This window comes from Leptonychotes weddellii, chromosome 4 (genome assembly GCF_054177405.1).
Source record: "Leptonychotes weddellii isolate Sample4059 chromosome 4, ASM5417740v2, whole genome shotgun sequence".
NCBI lineage: Eukaryota > Metazoa > Chordata > Mammalia > Carnivora > Phocidae > Leptonychotes > Leptonychotes weddellii.
In genome coordinates this window covers 139,036,002-139,049,270 of record NC_138372.1, presented here as the reverse complement: position 1 = coordinate 139,049,270, position 13,269 = coordinate 139,036,002, and the positions used below count along the sequence as shown (strand labels likewise).

Genomic DNA, 13,269 nt, shown 5'->3' with positions numbered 1-13,269 from the left:
CACCCAGTTAAATTTGTATTTCAGATAAACATAGAATTTTTTTCGTTATAAGTATATCCCATGAAGTATTTAGGACATACTTATGTTCAAACATTAATTGTTATCTATCGAAATTCAGATTTAAATGGGCTTCCCATATTTTATCTGGCAGCCCTACCCCTATGCTTATTTAGGGACACTTCCCAAAAGATCAAGGCTGCTAGATTTGGATATCTGGTCATATTAAGTTGACAAGAGTAGAGGGCAGGGAGCATGCCCTATTGTCTTTGCCTTCCTTAGAAAGCCTTCTTTAGTGTGTAGCACTCAGGGTATAATAAATACACAAGGAGTCAGTGTCAGATGGTTCTTATTCAAAGGAAGCTAACCTCAGTGCTGGCCTCATAGGCGCTGTAGAGGAGAGAGCCTGGCTAGCGGAACTGATATGCCACACACACAGTGGACCTCCTCACATCCGCAGCAGTGAGTGCCTCCACCCTGTCTCACTGCCCAAGCTCTCCATCACTCGTGACACAAGATCGTGGTTGGCAGGGGCTGAAAATTGTATCTTGCAACCTGAATATGTCTCTTTCTCTTAGAGTTCTTTCTAGCTTCATGGGAGTAAACCTCACTTCAAATATCATGAGTTACTATAAAGGTTTTGTAAGTTAAATCCCATTTCCCCGCTGGTTAACATGATCGTTTTAGCGTTCCATCTCTGTTTTGGAATGATTTTTTCACCGCAAGAGTAATAAGTTAACAAACTATGCACAAGTGGGGGTTTCTATTTCAAGAAAACTTTGTTAAGTGGAAGAATGCTTTGGTTATTTTCTTTCACTGTAGGGCCCCACTCTCTTTGAGTCTGGGCACACCTGTTTCCAGGAAACAGTTTGTCAGCAAGACAGCATCGGTTTTCTGGGAGCGTGCCAAGGAACCAGTGTCCTTTTCTTTTGATTTATTTCCCCAAATTGCTCTCCAGAAGACAGGTATTAATGGGAGGAAAGAAAAGCAGCCATCTATGGGTGATTGGTGAGTCTGGTGCTGTCTGCTTCATTGCAATCCACTCCGGTTCGCATGTGTAACTACTGGGGCTTTCTTGGTAATATTTAAGGGGAAAAATCACTCAAATCCCCTTGTTTGTCACAGGCGTTTTAACTTTGGCTAAGTAGTACCTGATGACCACCTGAATTAATCATTTCTCATTACCCACCTTTGAGGTAAGTTAGTATTAATCCCTCATTATTGCGTGAAAAACCAAATCCCAAAGAAGCTGATTCTGGCCCAGCAGTACATGGTGGTCAGTCAGGCCTGTGATTCTTAAACCCTCTTCCCTCCTCCAGGTAAGCAGATTGTCATCTTTCACCACCGTGGGATGTACAAAGACCCAAATTTAGAAAACGTGTTTCCACTTACAAACATAGCCCTATGTTTGGGACAGGAGTATTCAACTCTAGTGTCATATAAGATCGCCTAAAATAACAATGCTGAGGTCCCACTCCTGGGGATTCCTAGTCGTTTAGTCTGGGGGTGGCCCAGGCATAGGTTTCTTGTTTAAAAAAAAAAAAAAAAAGCTTCCAGGATGCTCATGTGCAGGGAGGGTTGAGAATGTTGGTCCAGGCAAAGTAAACAGGGGTTCACGGGATGCTGAAGTTTCAAATCTGACCCAGTGATGGTAGGTCTCTACCATCTTACCATTAGAGACCCTACATATGGAGTCTGTGGTGACATAAACATTTAGCCTGGTTTAAAAGCATTTTGTTACCAGAAAGAGAACATTAGCACAGAGTAGTTTCTAGTTAGTAGAAATATATTGCTCTGACAGAGGGACAGGGAGAGGAGAACAGACCCAGGGTATGGTGTGCTGACCAGACTGCTGAGGGAGGGGTGATGTTGGGAACCCAAACTGCCCCAGGATCATGACCACACAAGAGTGCCGTGCTCCTGGGCAGTGGTTCCAGAAGACCTTGTTTGGGGGGAAGGGGTGGATCAAGGGAGGCTTACTGATTTAGAGCAGCATGCACTCTGAGGTCAGACTGCCTAGGTTCAAATAATCCTGGCTCTATCACTTAAGTTCTGTGACCTTGGGCAAGTTCCTATCTCTCAAATGATCAGTTTCCTGATTTGGAAAACAGGTAAAAATGCAACTACCTCATCATTTGTTGGGACAATGAAATGAGATAATATATGATATGATACCTCAGTGCCCCACTCCTCAATCTTTCCAAGGTAACTAGATCTCTGTGAAATTTTCTTGATTAAAATGGGGTAGACCATTACCTTTGCCTTCAAGGTAACTAATTCTCACAAGGCAACACAAGGTTAGACTTAAGGTAGTGACCCGTATGTTGACTCAGAAGCAAGAGATTTCATGTATAAAACCTTACAAGAGAGCCCCTTGGCCTCAGAGTAAGCAGGGTGAAACTATGGGGTTCAGGGTCAGGCTATGTCCTTGGACCAAAGAATAAGAACAATTACCAGGAAGGCAAATGGGGTTAGGACAAGACTCAGGTCAAAGAGAATGGGCAGCTACCAAAGTCAGAGGTTATGGAGCCAAGCGCCAAGAAAATCCATGATCCAGAAACCAGGGAAAGTGCCTGAGGCTAAAGAAGGTGGTTGTAGGAATACCCTTCCAGAGCCCCTGTTGGGAACCAGCACGGTTTCTTTGTTCTCTGCCTCCTTTGAAAGTTGCTTAAAGCCAAGGAGGTTCTGGAAGTGAGTATCTCAGCAGGCCCTTCTGACAAGTGTGTATGCTGCAAAAAAAAATGTGGCTTGTAAATCAGAGCCCTCTAACTCTGCTCAAAGACTGTGGACCTATCAACATTTCCCACAGTGGGACCCACAGAAGGCAGGTTCTATGGGATGTTCCACAGTAAACATATTTGCTGGGTAAAGAAAATTTAGCATGCTTCTTAATTAGAAAACTTTGCAGTGCTTTTAATTTGCTTGTAAATGTCTAAGGGGAATATATGGTAAGGTGTGTCCCAAACTAATTTGGCCATGGAACCCTTTCTTCTTGGGACCTAACTCCTACGGCTCTTTTGCCATCTTAACTCCTGAGGCTTTTGCCTTAAAACCCTTTCTTCACTTCTCAGGGGTGTGTAAAACCCTCTATGGCCTCATTCCAGGTCCCTACCATTCACAGAAGGAATAAGATGAGGCTATTAACTGTAGGATGGCAGGCCCGTGCCCATCTTGATCTTCTCTCTAGCACATAGTTGGGACTCAGATAGTGCCTATTTGTAGAATATTCATTAAATGAATGAATGAAAATAATCTAGTTACTATTTATAACTCCGATTACTGCCATAGAAAGTGCCTTGGGTGTTCAGGGTTAAATATTCAACTCACCTACTCTTGCTGGGGCGGGGGGCAGTGTTTTCTGAGATTATTTTGTTAATAGGACCAAGAATCAAGAAATGTGAGTTATGGTCTTAACTTGGTGCCACTCTTTTCCACATATCCAAAGTGACTTCTTTTTTTTTTTTTTTTTAAAGATTTTATTCATTTATTTGACAGAGAGTGAGACAGCGAGAAAGAGAACACAAGCAGGGGGAGTGGGAGAGGGAGAAGCAGGCTTCCTGCGGAGCAGGGAGCCCGATGCGGAGCTCGATCCCAGGACCCTGGGATCATGACCTGAGCCTAAGGCAGATGCTTAACGACTGAGCCACCCAGGTGCCCCCAAAATGACTTCTTAATAATCTTGGCATCCCACTTCAAAACAGTCATGGAAGTAGTTTGCAAAAATTAAACTCTCCACAAATATAAAATATAATCTTAATGATTCCCTTATGAATTAGACCCATCTGTTAATGTTCTGTTGGGTCCTTTAGTATCTAGTCTGATCCTTTCTGAAAATCCAGGCATAGGCAGTAAAGGCGACCACCAAATATGTTTTATAATCATAGGCTTCAAAAACTAATGACGCACTATATGTTGGCTAATTGAATTTAAATTAAAAAAAAGAAAGGAAGAAAGTTGCATTTGACACAGAAAAAAAAATAACCATAGGCTTTGCAGGTTTAAATGGAGAAGAGAGATGGAACAAGAATGGGCTATTTTCTTTGACTATTTTATAATGAGTAGTGTTTCTTTTCAGCAGTTTCCCAAATAAGTAAAGCTTTTCTTCTATGCTTCGGGCTGCTGCGTCCCAGGAATGATGCATTTTTGTGAGTTTTCTCCCACTCTGACCCACCTTGACTTGCTCATCTGGAGGTATTATGATGCTAAAGTGGTTTGCTGCTAGAACTCTGCAGAGGGTCGTGTCAGACACAGTCCAACCGCGGCTCCTTACTGCTTGTGGGTTCACCCATCTGCACTTACTGGATGGCAGTCACTTTTTAGTTTTGTTTTTTGGAGAGGGTGGGCAGAAGGAGGGCAGGCAACTTGATAGGGAGGAATTGGGACTTCTATCAGGTCCACAGGCTGCAATGACAAGGAAAGGAAGCTCATTCGTTTGAACTCTTGTGCATTGTAAGGTACGCTGACTTGGGGAGTTAAATTTAAACCTTATTAATGCACATGATAATGTATAAAAATACAGCGACCATATTATCTTAACCCTGAATTGTAACACAGTCTAAAGATTTTATCTGTTTTTTAAACATTTATATTAACAGTCTTCAACCAGTATAAGGATTAAACCACATTTAGTTGTAGATTAAACAAGTCACTGCGTTGAAAATAAAATTATTTGAAATCATGACTTTTGGGAAATCTGGGCTATGTCTGTCTCTGCCCTGTGCTCTGGGGGAGCAAAAGAGACTTGGAAGTTCATGCTGTTTGCCAAGTGGGTCAAGAGTCTCTGTTGTCCCAGATGACAGCTAGCACACAGAGGCAAGCCACTCACTCTAACGTTATTTTTTCCCGGTAAAGAAATAGCAACTATTTGCCATCCTACTTCTTTGCAGGAAAGCAACAAGGTGTTTGTGTAGTGATTCGGTATTTTGAATCATTTGTTCAGTGTAAATTTTTACTATCACAGAGTAAGAAGGAGCCGGTTGATAAGGAGACCATTGGTATTGGGGAAAATCCAGAAAAAGAAAATAATCACAGTAATTTCAGCTAACCAGTATAATGCCAGGTTTAGATGAGATTTCTTTAAGAGACTTAGTCTAGTGTACCAGGCACATAGCTATTTGGAGCTCTTGACTGGAGAAATGAATTATACAAGAGAACCAACTTATGTTCCTTTGGCTATTTCAAAGCAGTCTGGTATCTACACAGAAACATCAGTTACTGTGGTGTCCACTTGGAGAGCACAGGGATACACAGCAGGTTTTCCAAAAACCAAAGCCTGCTCTCTGAAATGTATGGCCACAAAGGATGCATTTCTGAAATCTGACGTTTCCTGGCTTAATCAAATAGCAATGGTGATGGTTAGGAACCTTCCAGAGCTATAGGACTCTTTTTCATGCTCAGTGACCGGGACAACAAAAGCCTCATCAGTCTGCTAATGATCTTCACTCTGCTGTTTGAATTCTATTCCTGGGCTGCTGGTTCTTCCATCAGTGTTTGTCTATTCTCTGTTCAGTCCGGCTGGCCAGCATTATGCAGAGTCCTGTGAATGTAAGTGGCTCAGCCCTGGTTAATTAGGTTATTTGATTTCTTTTCTCCCTGGTGGCTAATTTTGTTTGAGATTTCACAGTGCTTCTAAATTTATATTTGTAAACAAACAGGGACACTCTCTTCTTCAAGTCATTTATTTGACTCAAAATTAGGAAGACCTTTTAACCTTCGTACAATTGATCTGATGAAAGTTGCTATTGTAGGTGGGTGTTGAAAATGTTCACAAGTGTCTCAGAAAAAAAAAAGGGGGGGGGGGACTTGCATTTCACTTCCAAACATGCCTGCCTGTTTTAGATCTGTAAAGCTGTGGGTCAGTGAGTGAGTGTGTCTCAGAGGATAGCATGCCTAGGCCGTCTACTCCTAGGTTTTGGAAAAATGTAGAGTTTACAGTCAATGTTCAATTAAAAGCTCACAGGTAGTATATTATAATTCATTTTCTTTATGAAGAGGGAGAACCAGATCAGTTAGGACATCACTGATGGGCTCCTTGAAGCACCAGAAAGCATTAATCTTATGGATTCAAATAAATTTGGTATAGGACTTCTAGTTTAATGCTGGACAATATTGTTATAAGATACTTGGGATATGGGCATTGTATTAGTTTCTTATGACTGCCGTAACAAATCCACACAAATGTAGTGGCCTGAAACAATAAATTTATTATCTTACAGTTCTGGAGGTCAGAAGCCTAAAATGGGTCCACAGAACAGAGCTCCCTTCTGGAGACAGTAGAGGAGGGTCTTTCTTTGACTCTTCTAGCTTCTATGGGTTGTCTGTGTCGCTCTGACCCCTGCTTCTTCTGTCTTGTCTTCTCTCTGACTCTAACACTCCTGCCTCCCTCTTATGAGCATCCTTGAGACCACATTGGGCCCACCTGGGTAATCCAAGATGACCTTCCCATCTCAGATTCTTGACTTAATCATATGTGCAAAACCTGTTTTGCCATGTATGTAAGGCAACATATTCCCAGGTTTCAGAGATTAGGACGTGGACATCTTTGGGGCTCATTATTCTGCTGACCACACACAAAGTAACATACCCTTTCCACTCAGTTTTCTCATTGGTCTTCCCACAAAGCTGAAGGAGTTCATTGAAGCTCTGGAGAGCAGTGGTGGACCATGAATTTGAATGTAACATGCTGGAGAGAGACCTCCTATGAGAAGAAAGCCTGCTGTGGAATCTGCTCTAAGGGAAGCTTCCAGTGGGTACCAAATTGGTGTTTTCTCCTTTTCCACCCGTCTTGCCGGCGTAACATGTAACTCATTACACAGCATCAAAAGCTGTGGGGGCAGCATTCATAAGCACCAGGGCTCTCGGGGGCGCCTGGCCGGCTCAGTCGGTAGAGCCGGCGACTCTTGATCTAAGGCGCATAGTATTTAGCACATGCCTGGCATATAGTTGTTCCCCGTGAGTGGGGGTCATGGTGGCCTGCCCTGGTGCCGAGCTGCCAGGCACACCAGAGGTCAAGAGTGGACACGAGCAGGACAGAGAGCACTGGGAGGCCAAAGCCATGCGTGTTAATACGTGAGGCAGGCCACCAGCATCACACAGAGGCTAGAGGAATTCTGCACTGTCATTGAACGTGCAGCATTTGCAGACGGAGTCTGAGAGCTTTGTAACAAGACCCAGAAATGGGAAGGCAAACCCACTGGAATGAGGAGACATGGTATGGATCATGACCTTCTCAACATCACAGAAGAGGAGGATCCCAGAGGGTCCCAATTAGCTCAGTCCACGGGCAGTTCCTTTAGCCATGCTGGGTAGGCTGACTGTGGCCGACACCTGATCCTCTGTCAGATTTACAGCTGTACAAATCATCATTTGCTGGCTGACTTACTCCTACAGAATGGATAATACCATCTGATTCCAGAATGTGCCTTCAGCTTTAGTCTCAATAATCCACTTTATTGTCATCCTAAATCCTGATTTTAAAAACCTTCTCCAGATGTTGTTAGATATATGAATGTGACCGAGTGCATTCTACCTCCTGAAAGTGCTAATGTTTATTGAATATGTACTCTGTGCCAGACATTGCAAGTGGTAGCTGCCTAAAATATATTTCATTATTTATTCCTTGCATTAATGCTATTATAATTCTAATTGATTTCACAGATGACAAAACCGAGACTTCTAAACCCTGAGTAACTTGCCAAACTTAATGGAACTTGTAAATGGTGGAGCCAGGCATCCAATCCAAATTTTTCTGTCCCCAAACCCCAGATTTGGGCACTTAAAGGGAGAAAAACCAAGTGATAATAAAATAATAGCAGGAATGACAACTACTTCTAAAATGGAAAAATATCCGTAAGGGGAAAACAATGAATTGCAGGGTTATATGTAGGTTATGATTAGATTTTTGCAAACTAAATAGGAATGTATATATGCGTATATATATATAGTTATATATGTTATACTTTATATGTTATATATTCATATATGTATTTTACATATACATTTTGCATATATGTATATTTTTAGGTAGATACATATTTATATTTATGTTGAGCTTTTTTGAAAACTGATGGAAGTTATAGTCCCTTATCCTTAAAAATGCGTCCACATACATGCACACAGACTTTCTCACACAACTCTAAGAAGTTAAGATCAGGGATCTCTAACATATATGTATGACATATAGAGAATAATCTGGAAGGCTATTCATAAATTATTAATCATGCTCTTCGAGGGATGGGATTGTTAGAAATTTTTCACATTCTCCTTTATACTTTTCTGTGTTAGTTGAATTTGTTTCCAGTGAAGAGCATGCATCATTTCTACAACCAAGAAAAAAAATTCTAAGATTATGAACGAAGTTCAATTGTTCCAAATTAAAATGGAATTTACTGCTTATTTTTCTCCTGCTGACCAGGCTTCTAATGTTTGTGTCGTAATGCAGAGATGATGGAGAGACCTCTGTAAAAGCCGTAAAGAACGCCTCTGTGATGTGTAGTAAAGGCACTACCTATGGGCTATTTTGTAAAAGACAAAACAAGCCCACTCTCCATAAAAGTTAGCAACTGAAAATAAGTAGGTGTGTGTGGGAAGGCGTGAAAGGCATTTCTGAAAGCATTATCAGTGTTCTCCCCTGGGAACGGGAAGGGTGCATAAGGCTTTCAGTGGAGCTCTGTATGCGAGAAATAAAGCACCAGTCACGCCTAGGAACGTATGCTCTGTAAGAAGTGCACGGGAGCGAGGGTCGTGCTACATCGCCGAGGAGAGGAGCTACAGTTGGAAGTGACCTCTTAATCCTCAGTTCAAGCCAGTCTGGCACTAATTGAAATGGCTGTTCCCAGGGCATCCTGTCTTAACCCAGGGAGTTTCCTTAAGCTCTTCACCTGCTCACTCTTGCTGTCCCTTGAATTGAGGTGTCAGGCTCATCATCTTACAGGGTAGCACCGGGTTCGGAAGACACTCTCTCCTCATTCTTACCCCTCCCCTACACATACACCCCCTTTCTCTTCAGGGAATTTCCATATGGCTCTGGAATCAAATCTTATTCCGAGCATGAGCAAAGATTCCAGGAGCAGCTTACTTTTCACTAAGAAAAAAAAAAAATTAATGATGCAGTTTTTAAAAGGAATCTGTCGGGCGCCTGGGTGGCTCAGTTGGTTAAGCGACTGCCTTCGGCTCAGGTCATGATCCTGGAGTCCCGGGATCGAGTCCCACATCGGGCTCCCTGCTCAGCGGGGGGTCTGCTTCTCCCTCTGACCCTCTTCCCTCTCGTGCTGTCTCTCATTCTCTCTCTCAAATAAATAAATAAAATCTTTAAAAATAAATAAATAAATAAAAGGAATCTGTCATATTGCAGCCTGATTTAATCTTGGTATATTGGATTTTTGTACATGTTGGGGTTTGACAATAGCCAGAGACCCCGGGAGTTCTCACTGTCAGGCTAGCAGTGAGCCTCTTGCCACAGCGCCCCAGCTCCAGAACAGCGGCCTCTTCTGTTTCACGTAGCACCTGCAGGAGCAGCAAATGTTTATGAAGCTCCCTGGATCCATACCCGCGTGCAAGGCAAGGAAGGGCACCTGATCTGAAAATAGAATTTGCACACTACTACTTGTCGCTCTCCCTGGATGTGATGTAAGGGCCATTTTCCTGCGGTGCTGTGTATACAAGTCCACGTAAGGATGTTGTATTATCCGCTGCCTTCCTAAAGGTTGGGACTGGAGAAGGACAAAAATCTCTTTGCACACTGCTCAGCACAGTTAGGAGCTTTCCACATCCCCTGAAAATCCTGATAGTTACCATTTGCCTGGGGCCCTTGCAGGCTCAATCTCCCTGAGGGAGGCAGGCTCGATGAGAAGCAGGCTGTTACAGGAGGTGATAAATAGACTGTCGTGGTAAAGAATCCCTGTTTTTGAGTTAGGACAACCTGGAATTAAATCCTGGCACAGCCACTGACTAAATGTGGTTTTAGAAAGTTTCTCACTTTCTCTTAACATCTGTTTCCTTGCATGGAAGACAGAGGTATTAATGTCTGCACTGCAAAGCCGTTAGGAGGATTCAATAGGTTGTCACAGGTCGAGTACCTAGCACCACGGTTAAGTGCTCCATAGAGGACAGCTAACGGTATTGCTAACATGCCGTTAGCGCTCTCGTATTAAAAAAAAAAAAAAATCCTTCTTTTGGTCCCCTTTCCTCTGCCAGTGACGGTCCTGTTGTTTTTTTTTTCATCCCCTTTGAAAAAAGCTCTTTCAAAGAGGGCTCATACTCACTGTCTCCAACTTCCCTTCTCATATTTACTCCTAAACCCACTCCACCAGGCTTTGGCCCCACCTCTCCAGTGCTATTTTTCTTGTCAAGGTCACTGATGGCCACTGAATTGCTAAATGCAATGGCATTTACCAATGGCAGTGACCAGTCGGCAGCATTTGTTAGAAGAGAGCACTCCTTCCTCCTTGATGTGATTTTCTTCTTGGCTTCAGGACAACACGCTTCCTTGGTTTCCTCCCGTCTCCATGGCTGCTCCTTCTCAATCTCTGTGGCTGAGGTCCCTGATATTTAGACATTGCAGAGACCCAGAACTCAGGAACCGTTCCTCTTTTCTATCAATATTTATTCCCTCAGTGATCTCACCCAGTCTTCCTGGCTTTAAATACTATCTTTGCCAGTGATTCCCAAATATATAGTACCAGCCCTGAGCTCGGTTCCAAACTCCAGACTCATATCCAACTGCCTCCTGAAGTTTCCCCTTGATATTTAGCACCACATGTTAATCAGGTTCTCCGGAGAAACGGAGCCAATAGGGTGGATGGATGGAAGGATAGATGGATGGATGGATGTTTATCTATTATAAGGATTATGGATTCAGGCAAGTCCCAAGATGTATAGGGTGAGTTGGCAAGCTGGAGAGGAGAATGATGGTTTAGTTCCAGTCTGAGGCCAAAGGCTGAGAACCAGGAGAGCCAATGGTTTAGTTGTGGTCTGAAAACCAGCAGGCTCAAGACCCAGGAAGAGCTGATATTTCAGTTTGAGTCTAAAGCCAGGAAAAAGCCCGTGTCCCATTTCAAAGGCAGTCGTGCAGGAAGAATTCTCTCTTACTTGGGAAAAGAGTCAGTCTTTTTGTTCTATTCAGGCCTTCACTTGATTGGATGAGGCCCACCCCATATCGACTGAATTCAAATGTTAATTTCATCCAAAAGCACCCTCACAAAAACACCTGGAATAGTGTTACACCAAATACCTGGGCACCTTGTGGCCACTCCTGATCTTCTGGACAAGATTACTTTACCTACACCTTTCCTTGTATTGGTTGACCACTGCATCCTTCCAATTTATCTTGAGCCAGAAACCTGAGTCACCCTGGATTCCTCACCTCCTCTCACATCTCACATCCAGCCTGTCGCAAAATTCTGTTTACCTTCAAACCAGATCCAGAATTCCGCCACAGCTTGCCACTTGCATTGCCTCTACCCTAATCTGAGCCACCTCTTTGCTCATGGCGCACTCTTGTGAACACCATCCTTGAAATTGCTGCCGCCAGTTTTCTTGCTCTCCTTTGCTCTCATTTTATCCTGTAAGTACTTCTCACCATTTACAGACCAGATAATTTCCTTATTCATGCTGGTGGTTGTTTCTCCTTCGGCCTCAGGCGGACGGCCTAGAACGGTGCCTGATATACACACAGTGAATGCTGGTTGAGTGCATTGCCATTGTAGAGATGAGGAGACTAGGCTCAAAGGAAGTAAGAATGTGCCACGGTGACACAGTTCATAGGGAGGAAAGCGATTCTAAAGTGGTAATTAACAAAGTCACAGGTAAGAAGCACCAGTCGATGTCAGGTACCTTTCTGCAGCACTGTTGTTGGTCATCTCATTTCCATTTTTTAAAAATTTTTATTTATTTATTTGACAGAGAGAGACACAGCGAGAGAGGGAACACAAGCAGGGGGGGCGGGAGAGGGAGAAGCAGGCTTCCCGCCGAGCAGGGAGCCCGATGCGGGGCTCGATCCCAGGACCCTGGGATCATGACCTGAGTCGAAGGCAATCACTTAAGGACTGAGCCACTCAGGCGCCCCTCATTTCCATTTTTTATTAAACGTAGACCTTATCCAGATAGCAGGGTCTGTAAACCAGTGCTAAGTTATGTGACTATGCTTGACCAGAGGAAAAGGTCTATTCTCTTATTCTTTTCTCTATGCCTTTTGGTCATCTGATAAAATCCTCTCGTGAAATAGCTTTCACCTTTCATACACTAACAGATTAATGTTATGTTCCACATGTCTTCTTTTTTTGTTGTGCTCTTAAAAGCCAAGCCAGACATCACTCTAGAGTTGTCCTTATAAGGTAATCGTTTTATTTTCTTATAATACATATGATGGTATTAAAGTATTTCACAAGAACACAATGGGATTTTTATTAACTGTATTTCTGTATCATCATGCACAAATATGAGATGAGCACTTTTCTGTGTGGGCTCTGTGATGGGGCTGGGGAAATAAAGAAGCTTCCAAAAATTCCTCATCTAATAGGGAAAATATATATACGTTAGTTGGGATATTGATTCAGTTGCTTTAACAGAGATCAAATAACAGTGGCTTAAAGAAAGCAGAAGGATTCCCTCTCTCTCTCTCTCTCTCTCTGTCTCCAGTTGATAAATAGTCAAGGGAGAGGAGATGATCTCCCAGGGTCATAAAGTGCCCAACTCCTTCCATGTTGTTTCCCCACCATACTGTATTCTCATGATGGTAGAATTTAGCTCACACTCCCACACACACTAGGCCCTGAGAAGGGGGGCAGTGGGTAGGAAAAGTAAGCAAGTGGCTTCCTTTTAAAGACATAACCTGGAAGTTGCACATCGCACATCTACTCACATCCCATATCCATTGGACAGAACTTAATCTCATGACCAACTGACGACAAGCCAAGAAACATCATCTCTAGCCACATGCCCAGCTTGGGAAATTCTATTACTAAGAGGAAGGAGAGATTGGGAGACAAATGAAAGTCTCCACATGGCCATGTCTATAAATATTTTTGCTACCTCCGACTAAATTAGGTCTTGAAGGGCAGAGCTGCCCCTTCCTTTCTCAGCACCTTGCATCTTGTGCATGTTCAATAAATATTTGTTGATTGGGTGGTTTGGTTAATGCACTTTCATCCAAGAGATTTTATGGAGAGTTCTTATTATAATGCCCAAAACAAACACCATTCAATCCCAGGGTAAATACTGAAGGAAAATAAATGTCAAAGGGCAACACTGTCAGAGATAGGTTCTCTGCACACT

At 43.0% G+C, this 13,269-nt stretch overlaps 1 protein-coding gene across 10 annotated transcripts in view; it reads left to right on the top strand.

Moving 5' to 3' along the window:
• The window catches only part of NCALD (neurocalcin delta), a 366,474-nt gene that overhangs the window by 307,988 nt on the left and 45,217 nt on the right, over window positions 1-13,269 (top strand). The window lies entirely within an intron of this gene.